The sequence below is a fragment of the Glossina fuscipes genome, unplaced genomic scaffold (genome assembly GCF_014805625.2).
Source record: "Glossina fuscipes isolate IAEA_lab_2018 unplaced genomic scaffold, Yale_Gfus_2 143, whole genome shotgun sequence".
NCBI lineage: Eukaryota > Metazoa > Arthropoda > Insecta > Diptera > Glossinidae > Glossina > Glossina fuscipes.
The window spans coordinates 62762-71063 of NW_023998486.1; the positions used below are offsets into that span (position 1 = coordinate 62762).

The 8302-nt window shown below is 34.7% G+C and overlaps 1 protein-coding gene across 1 annotated transcript in view; it reads left to right on the forward strand.

The window, feature by feature from the left end:
* The window catches only part of LOC119641124 (tripeptidyl-peptidase 2), a 49912-nt gene that overhangs the window by 35720 nt on the left and 5890 nt on the right, over positions 1-8302 (forward strand). The gene's annotated exons all lie outside the window — the stretch shown is intronic.

An 8302-nucleotide genomic window follows, 5' to 3' on the forward strand; every position in this document is an offset into this window, starting at 1 on the left:
TGTAGTTCTCTACAAGTTGCCTACTACCACTTTTGTGAACAGGAATAAGGAAAGAAGTCCTCCAACACAAAGGGAAACACCTAAATTCAAAGATTTATTAAAAATCTTTGAGATAACATCACAAAGCTCGCCAGCACAAGTTATAAGTACACATGAAGGGATCCCATCAGGTCCAGGCGAACAATTATATTTCACAGAGCTCAATCCTTCAAAAACGTCATTTCCAGATATAACAAAGTTAGGAATTGAAATCGAATTAGAAATCGGATATGGACAGTTTACCGGTAAATCAAAATTGGCAGTTGACAAGTTCTGTCGGAAGTATTCCACAAAGAGATTTGAGGTTTCAAAATCATCCGAGGACTCGGAGCCATTAAAAGACACAAACGACGGATTTATGGAGATTTTTCTTTTGCAATTAACGAAATTAAAAAAGTATTTAGGGTTAGCAAACAAGGAGGATTTAACAAACTGAAGGTAACTGCAGTAGTATTGGCAGTTACGGGAATTAAATTTATGCCTTGCAACAGAGTAAGCGAAATAGTCGAAAGAAGAACCACTTTTCGAAAATTTTTTGAAAAGCTTGTTTTTGCTATTCTTGTAGTATTTAATTGTTTTATTAAACCACGGGGGACCCTTGCTTCGAGGACGGGACTGCTTGATCGGAACGGATGCAGAAATAGCTTGATTTAATATATTGTAGAACGACGACAGTAAGCTATCAATGCTTCCCTCTGAGAAATCGAGCACAATATGAGAAAGATGTGATTTTAGTATAGAAACATTGATTTTATGGAAATCATAAAGTTGGTATGAAAAATTTGAATTTTGAACGTTATAGAAGTTCAACGAACCAACATACTTGTAATGAAAGGAAAACCCCAATGCTGGATGATATGGATCCTCAGGTAAACTAAACGGAAGACAACGATTAACGCAAACCTCAGGAAAATTTGCAAAGCAGAGATCAAGAAATCTCCCATTACAATTAGGGGTACCATTGTATTGAACTAAATTATGATCAAATAATTCATTAAAGAACACAACGACTCTACCAGATGTTGAGGTAGGGATAAAACAGCCAGAACTATCACTGTAACACCAAGTGACTTGAGGCAAATTGAAGTCACCCAACGCAAGGACAATATCGGTAGGTTTAGATTGCTTGGCCATTTCACAAATGAGGGCGGCCTGTTTCTTATATACAGAGACATCCGAATTTGGGGGAATATAGGAGCAGGACACATATAAGTGTTTATTAGGAAATTTCGCTCTAATGGCGATAAATTCAACATCGGGAGTAGCTGGAAATTCAAACGAATAGGTGGGGAGTGCCGAAGAAATGGCAATTAAAGCACCACCACCATTGCGATACAAGCGATCGTTTCTGAAAACTTGAAACGAATTATGGAAAAGTTCCGACGAATGTAGATCCGGCTTTAACCAAGTTTCAGTGAAGACCAAACAGGAAAACTCCGTGCTCACTGAATTTAGGAAGGTAGAACGAATTTTTGAATTTAGGCCCCTAACATTTTGATAAATGGGAGAAAATGAGGCTGAAGAAATATTTAGTTTTTTGAAGGAGAAAGAACTACTGCATTCGCATTACGGGGTCGGTCCCGAGGGATAAATTCCTTAATTAAGGATCCAACCGGCCACAATGGTTTATTTAAAATCAAATCCATATTTTCGGTCGGAAATAGAATTTTAAAAGATGAGATAGCTCTAGATTGAGAAGGACCCAGTTTGAAAATACTAACTCGCTTTAAATTGACAGAAGGAGCTTTCGCTGCCAGGTAACCCCTTATGTTTTCAACAGATGTATTTGGTGCCAGTCTTGACACAAATATTGCCTTTCTGGGAGGAACTGCCTTCAAGCATATGTCATCAGTACTGGGAGCAGCAGGGTTAACGGATGGGGAGTTATGAGTTGGGGAAAATATAGAGGGGGTAACCACACTTGTAGGAGCAGCTTGTGCGACCTGCTCAGTTTGGCGACCAGCATTTACACTGGAACAGCGAGGAGGAGAGGACAATTTACTATTACCCTTATTAGCTTTGGGCGATGACGCCTGAGAAGATTGAGTGACATCTATGGGAGGAGATACCCTTGCCACTTCAGCATAGCTCAAGCCAGGAGGACTTCCCGGCTTTTTTGTAACTTTTATGTTACCGACCGACTCAGCAGTAGCAGAAACGTTAACATTCTTTGTAGATTTTAAGGAATCTGTAACTTGCACCGACGAAACGGGCTTAGGAGGTGACAAACCACACGCTACGCTACGCGTTGAGACTTTGTTAGCTGGAGAGGAAGATGACTGCGCAATATACCGACATTCATCAAACCTAGCCTTGATTAATTCAAACTTCTCCCACAAAGAGCCGAGATTTTTGCTCAAATCTGAGAAACAATTTCTCGTCTCCGTGAAGAGTTTGTAGAAATCAATGTCCCGCTTTCTACAGTCAAGACATGACCATCGTAAACCTTTAGAAGGGTCAAGGACTGCATCAGCAGCACGGCCGGTAATACCAGCACACTTTGCATGTCCAAAGTGATCACACAACCAACAAGAAATAAATCGTTCAGATTCAGGGCCGGTTTTCGCACGACATGGAGTAAATAAGCAATCCATGTCAATTGGAACAACAAAAGTAGCTTATGAAGGGAAAAAAGAAAAACTAAAAAATTGGCAGCGAATTAAAGCAAATACCTCACTACCTTGCCCACTGTAAATAAAGAGCGAAAGCTAAAGAACTGTAAACAAAAGATTAACAGACAAAAAAAAGAGACTTTTTACAAAGAGCTCAATTCTTGCTTACACAAAACCAAAATGATTTTTTCACATAAATGAATATAATATTCATACACGTTAAATTAACACTTTATTCTTTTAGAGAAATTATAAAATTGAACATGATTAAAGCAAAAAATAAAAGCAAGAAATACACTAAAAAATTAAAATATTTCTTGCACTGAATAAAAACGCGACCACAACACGACGCAGAGTTGCCAAACTATATTAGAAATTAGACGGAAAAGGTAATGGGAATCTTACTTAGCAATCATTAGAAATAATAGTGAAAATTTTTAAAACATTTTCTACGACCTAACAAAGAACTGTCGATATGTTACATGAAAAAATAACTTGTTACTCTTGCATATGTTCTGATATGCTTCTGTTTGTTGTAGGAGACTTCGTTTTTGTTGTTCTTAAACCGACACAAAATCTCTTTTTCATAAACTGGCAAGTAAGCTTAGAGTTTTTGTGTGTGTTTATTTGCACAAAAATTCGGTTGTCCTTGTGTTTGCGCATGTGTTATGCACATATTGCACGAATTCAGTTAAAATGGCACATGATATTGTCAAGTTAGTTTCCGTTTCCGCAATGTATAGAAAATCCAATCATACACAAATTTTTTCATTGCTTGCATATGTACACGCACATATAATGCGCGCATACCCTGAAATGGGAAATGCAATTGCATTTAAGTGGGTGTCAGTAGAAGTGTATAAAATTGTTTACGTTTAAATTTTCCGTTTAAATTTATAATATTCTTAGCATTGTGGTATGAAACGACTACAGCTTAGGTCAATGCATGTATAAATGGTCAGTCAATAATTCCCAGACTACCATATAAATATCTCAAATATCTAAAAATCCGTATTATTTTTAGAAAGCTAAAATTGTCTAAGTACGCCTCCCAAAATTACACATCATTTCAACCATGTGTGTTGGTTACACAAAAAGCTTTCAACCAGTTTTGAAAATAGATATCCTAAGAATGCCAGAAGATAGTGTACTCACTCTGCCAAATCTGGGTTCCTGCGGGTGCTATCTGTGTTCAAATTTCAAAAGGATGCCCTTGAGGGAAAAAGATTTTGATAAAGGGTATAAAAACGTTAAAGACGCGTTGAATCGATTGTATTACCTATAAGGAAGACTATGTTGGTGAATAAAGTCGAATTTTGCAAAGAAACAAAATGTTTTTCTTACTTTGTGCTGAAAATTATTGATCGATGTATTAAATGCTTACAAATGCTTTACTCAAGTATATGTGTATTTTATCACCAACTTATCTGTTTGTTTACACAAAAGCGCACACCGATTTTTTTTTTATATTTTGTTCGTATTTTAATATTGTTTTATGCACAAATTTATTTATGTTGTTATTATTCTACTCTTACTTATCCTGGATTTAACTGAGCATCTTTCATATGCTAAAACACACCTTTTTACATACGTATACTTATCGTCACAAACATCATCAGCGTTTTATATTTATTTTTTTGTTTCATTCGTAAACAATATAAATAATGGCATGACAGGAAAGACCTGCTTAAGATGTAAAAGAGGAAATGAAAGTGTTCTAATGTTTTCCTTGTACGCTTACTGGTTTTTTTGGTAAATGCAACGTTTAATCAAAACACACAAAATAAAATTATCCGTAATCTTGTCGTTCGCTTATATAAAACGTAATAGAAGTGTCTAACGCAGTCTCGTATCCTAGTTTTCACGGAATGATTGATTACCTTGTAACCCCTAGATATTTATTAAGGCGTTTCATTAACCTAAATTCCTAAGTCATTTCAATCCATGCAAGGGGTTAAATCTGTAATCTTGTTTATTATTATTACATGTCCCCTTTTATCAGAATACGTTTGTGTGCGGGATATTTTAGATGCCGAATATTTCTTTAGAAACTTCTCCGATACGATCAAGTGAACAGCTGAAATCGCTTTTCTTGCAATCACCAATTGATAGGAACACTGCATCAATTAGTACATTACATTTGCAAATAATAACTTTGCATACGGGTGTGTCTGAGTTGGGTGATTGTAGAGGTATTTGCCCCGTTTTTCCGTCATTTTGAAAGGCAAAAGACAATAACAGCAATTCCATAAAAACCAGCTCATAAAATCTTATGTCTTCCTTTAGTTACGAAATACACTCGATATTTTACTCTGATAAAAATATATTTTATAGGATATCTACAGTCTAGATGTTACAAATGAAATAGAAAATCTAGTATATCCCCCATTTTGCTTAAGGCCACTATTCATTGATTAAATACTGTCAATATATTTCTGTTATAATTTGCTTGTGTCAACTTTCTTAGAATGTTCTGCCGTTTACTTGGTCTTCTTTGATACCCGAGTATTCTTGTAGTGAAAGCTCTATCAGTAGTTTTATGTCGCTACACATAATGTTAAATATGTCCACAAGAGGATTTCTCATAATTTTAAGAAAAGTTTGTTGAAAAAATTTCAATTTGTTTTGCTAAAAAATTCCATTTAGCTTTCATTAAAACAAAACGAAAATGCCAAATTTATTTTTATTTATTAAAATTTTTTGCCAGATACGATAAAAATAAAACACCTTTATAAAGCCGATTTCATGAACTTTTGAATTCCATGTAATTTATATTTCTTTGTATTTTGAGACGTGGAAATAATTCTTTTTTAAAAGTTTACAATTTTTGTTAGTCTAAATGTAGATAAAATTTTTAGATTTTCAATTTGCACTGCCTTTAAGAATTATTGTTGCTATGTAAGTATGAGTTCCTATTCTTATCGTATTGGAAAGAATGAACAACAGATTTTTTTAGTTACAGTGAGTGGGATCCTAAACTGCTTTCTGTGTTTTTTCCAGGCAAAAATGGAGATAATCCTCCTATGCAATATTATGGAGTGCGAAAATTTAGTTTTTCGTTGTATTTTTAGTCCGGTGTGGGACAAAGACGGTGAACATGAAAGATTCGGTCACAGCCAAATACAATTTTCTTACTTTTTTGCTTTTTAAAGATTTTGTTATTATCTTTACACGATTTGAAATCAAGTATTATGTTTTATGCTAATATAGCCTATTTTAATTGTCAGCTTGTGAGACACTTTACGGTATGGTTTAACATAAAAACAAACGGATTAGGACTAATACATCCTTCTCCGCCGCTAAGGTGAGAGATGTTAAGGTGTTCTGCCAAAAGTTTGAGTTGGAGATTTTCATGTAGATTACGAGTGCGGCCACAGAAGTACTCATTTTCTCGCTGATTTCAATGTAAACGCAATGTATGAAGTCTAGCACAAGCGATTCTCTTTTCGAGAGATGCAATAGAGGCAGCAGCTTTCAGCAAAAAGTCTTCGAGAAAAGACGATAGGGAACAGTGTTTCTGCATAGAAAGAGGCAGTTTTGTAATCTTGAGAGATTGTGGACTGATGATAAAAATATTGTAAACAATTACGGAAATTTAAACGGGTTTTTCTCGACGATTTTTCATGACTGCTTAGTTTACGCCCTTCTTGTCAAATATTTGTATAATTCTTAAACCTAAATTATAAAGGGATTACAACGGACATTCAATACGTTGAGTGAAACGTTATCTATTGCTAAATAACTGCGACGTTTCTCTTGGAAAATTTGAGATTTCCCTTCAAATATTCACCAATCATACTAGCATTAATATATTCAAAATCTCATGTGTCCTTTTGCAATATATAGATTAAGAATCTCTTCTTGATTCAAATTTACATCAGTTACACATCAGAAAGTCTCAAATTAAGCGCGATAATGGCACCGGTGTTGCAAGGTTTTAATTTTGTAATCCTTGGAGATATGTTTAAAATAAGTGGTTCAAACTTTTGCTCAGCGCCTCGTACTTGCTTAAAAATATAAACGGTTGGGCGGCCTGACTCGTGTATACGCATATCCCTACGTGTATGGCATAAGTAAGTGCGTTTGAATACATATTTCTGAGAGAAAGGTGATTTCGACCATATATTTATTTTCATGCATGCTTTTTGTGTAAATCTCTATCTATAAGCAAACTAGGCAAGGACATTTTTGCAAGATTCTACTTTACTTGTTGTAAATGTGTTGCCTTCCGTTTACATATGCGTATATAGATATACGTATATATATATATTGAAATCGTGTTTTAATTTCGCTCTTCTTAAATTCTGTTAGCAGCCCTTTCTTCTGGTTAGCATAGAATTGAATTTTTTCATATTTCATGTGGAATTTTCGCGAACCCAAAACTATGTTTTTTGCATTCTACTCCCCAAGTTCTTTTATGTGATGACCATATCGCTGATATTGTTAAGAAAAAACTAATCGCAGTGTCTGCCATATTCATTTTAGAATTAATTCATTTTGAGGCAGATATTTGAGGAATTTACAAAATAGTTTTAAAGATTATCTTGTTTGTGTTATAATAATTAAGCATAAAAGCTCAAAAAAGTAAAAAAAATAAAATTTTATCGCTTGTAACTTAGCGTGGGCGTAGAGAATACCTCGTGAAATAAATGGAAAAAATTTCAACCTTCTAATTTTTATAATTTTGATTAACGACAACACACAGACGGATAGCTTAGCCAATTCAGAACTTCACGTTGATTAAGAATATATACCGTTTATAGGGTCTCTGAAGCTTCCTTTTGGATGTTATATACATTGTGGGAAAAAAAAACAAAAAACCGTCCCATAGTGGCGGGCATAATACAAAAGGAAATGAGCAAATTATACCCTGCAAAAGTTCTACCAGTTATAAATATATCTGAGACTAAAGAAGCTCGTAACTCTTTCGAAATTAAATATTGTGGAAAGAGTTTCTATTTAGCTTGAACTGAAAGCTTAATTGCTCCCCACTTCAACTGGTGTACGAAATTTAGGGCGATGATTGTCATGGAGATAGGATCTACAAATGGTGTACGGGTTTTAAGGTTGCGAAAAGGTACGATGACCAACGTGTTCAGGTCTACTATACTATACTTTAGAAGGCAATAGAAGGTAATAGCTTTGAACAATTTTGCGAACTTTAAAAACCGTTGTCTCCACTTAGACATGACAACGCTTTTTTTTTGAACTCACCTAAAAAATCTGAAAGTGTGAAATAAAGAGGAATTAAATTTGCCTTATCTGGCTGGTGCCGTACGTTTCAGAACATAGGTGCAGTTACAAGTGCAAAACACTTTCTATTTCAATTAATCGAGAAAAATACACTGCAATAATAATGTATCAAAAGTTTTCCCTTTCAAGTTAAATGTTCAGAAATGAAGTCCAACGTTCTTCGCTCACATTTGGAGATCTCAGAAATATCAAATAAAATCGTAACGGAAATGAAAGAACTCTTCCCTCTAAAATTAATGCAGATCTAATTGGTCAGTGCAAGTTTAATTGGTATTCTCTTATTGGTGGGTTGGTTGGTAGGTGATTTGTAGCTAGAATAGAAAAATATTGTGCGGTATACTTTTGATTATGCATAACAAAAAAAAAAAGTTTCCATCTGCTTCATATACAGCTTCATT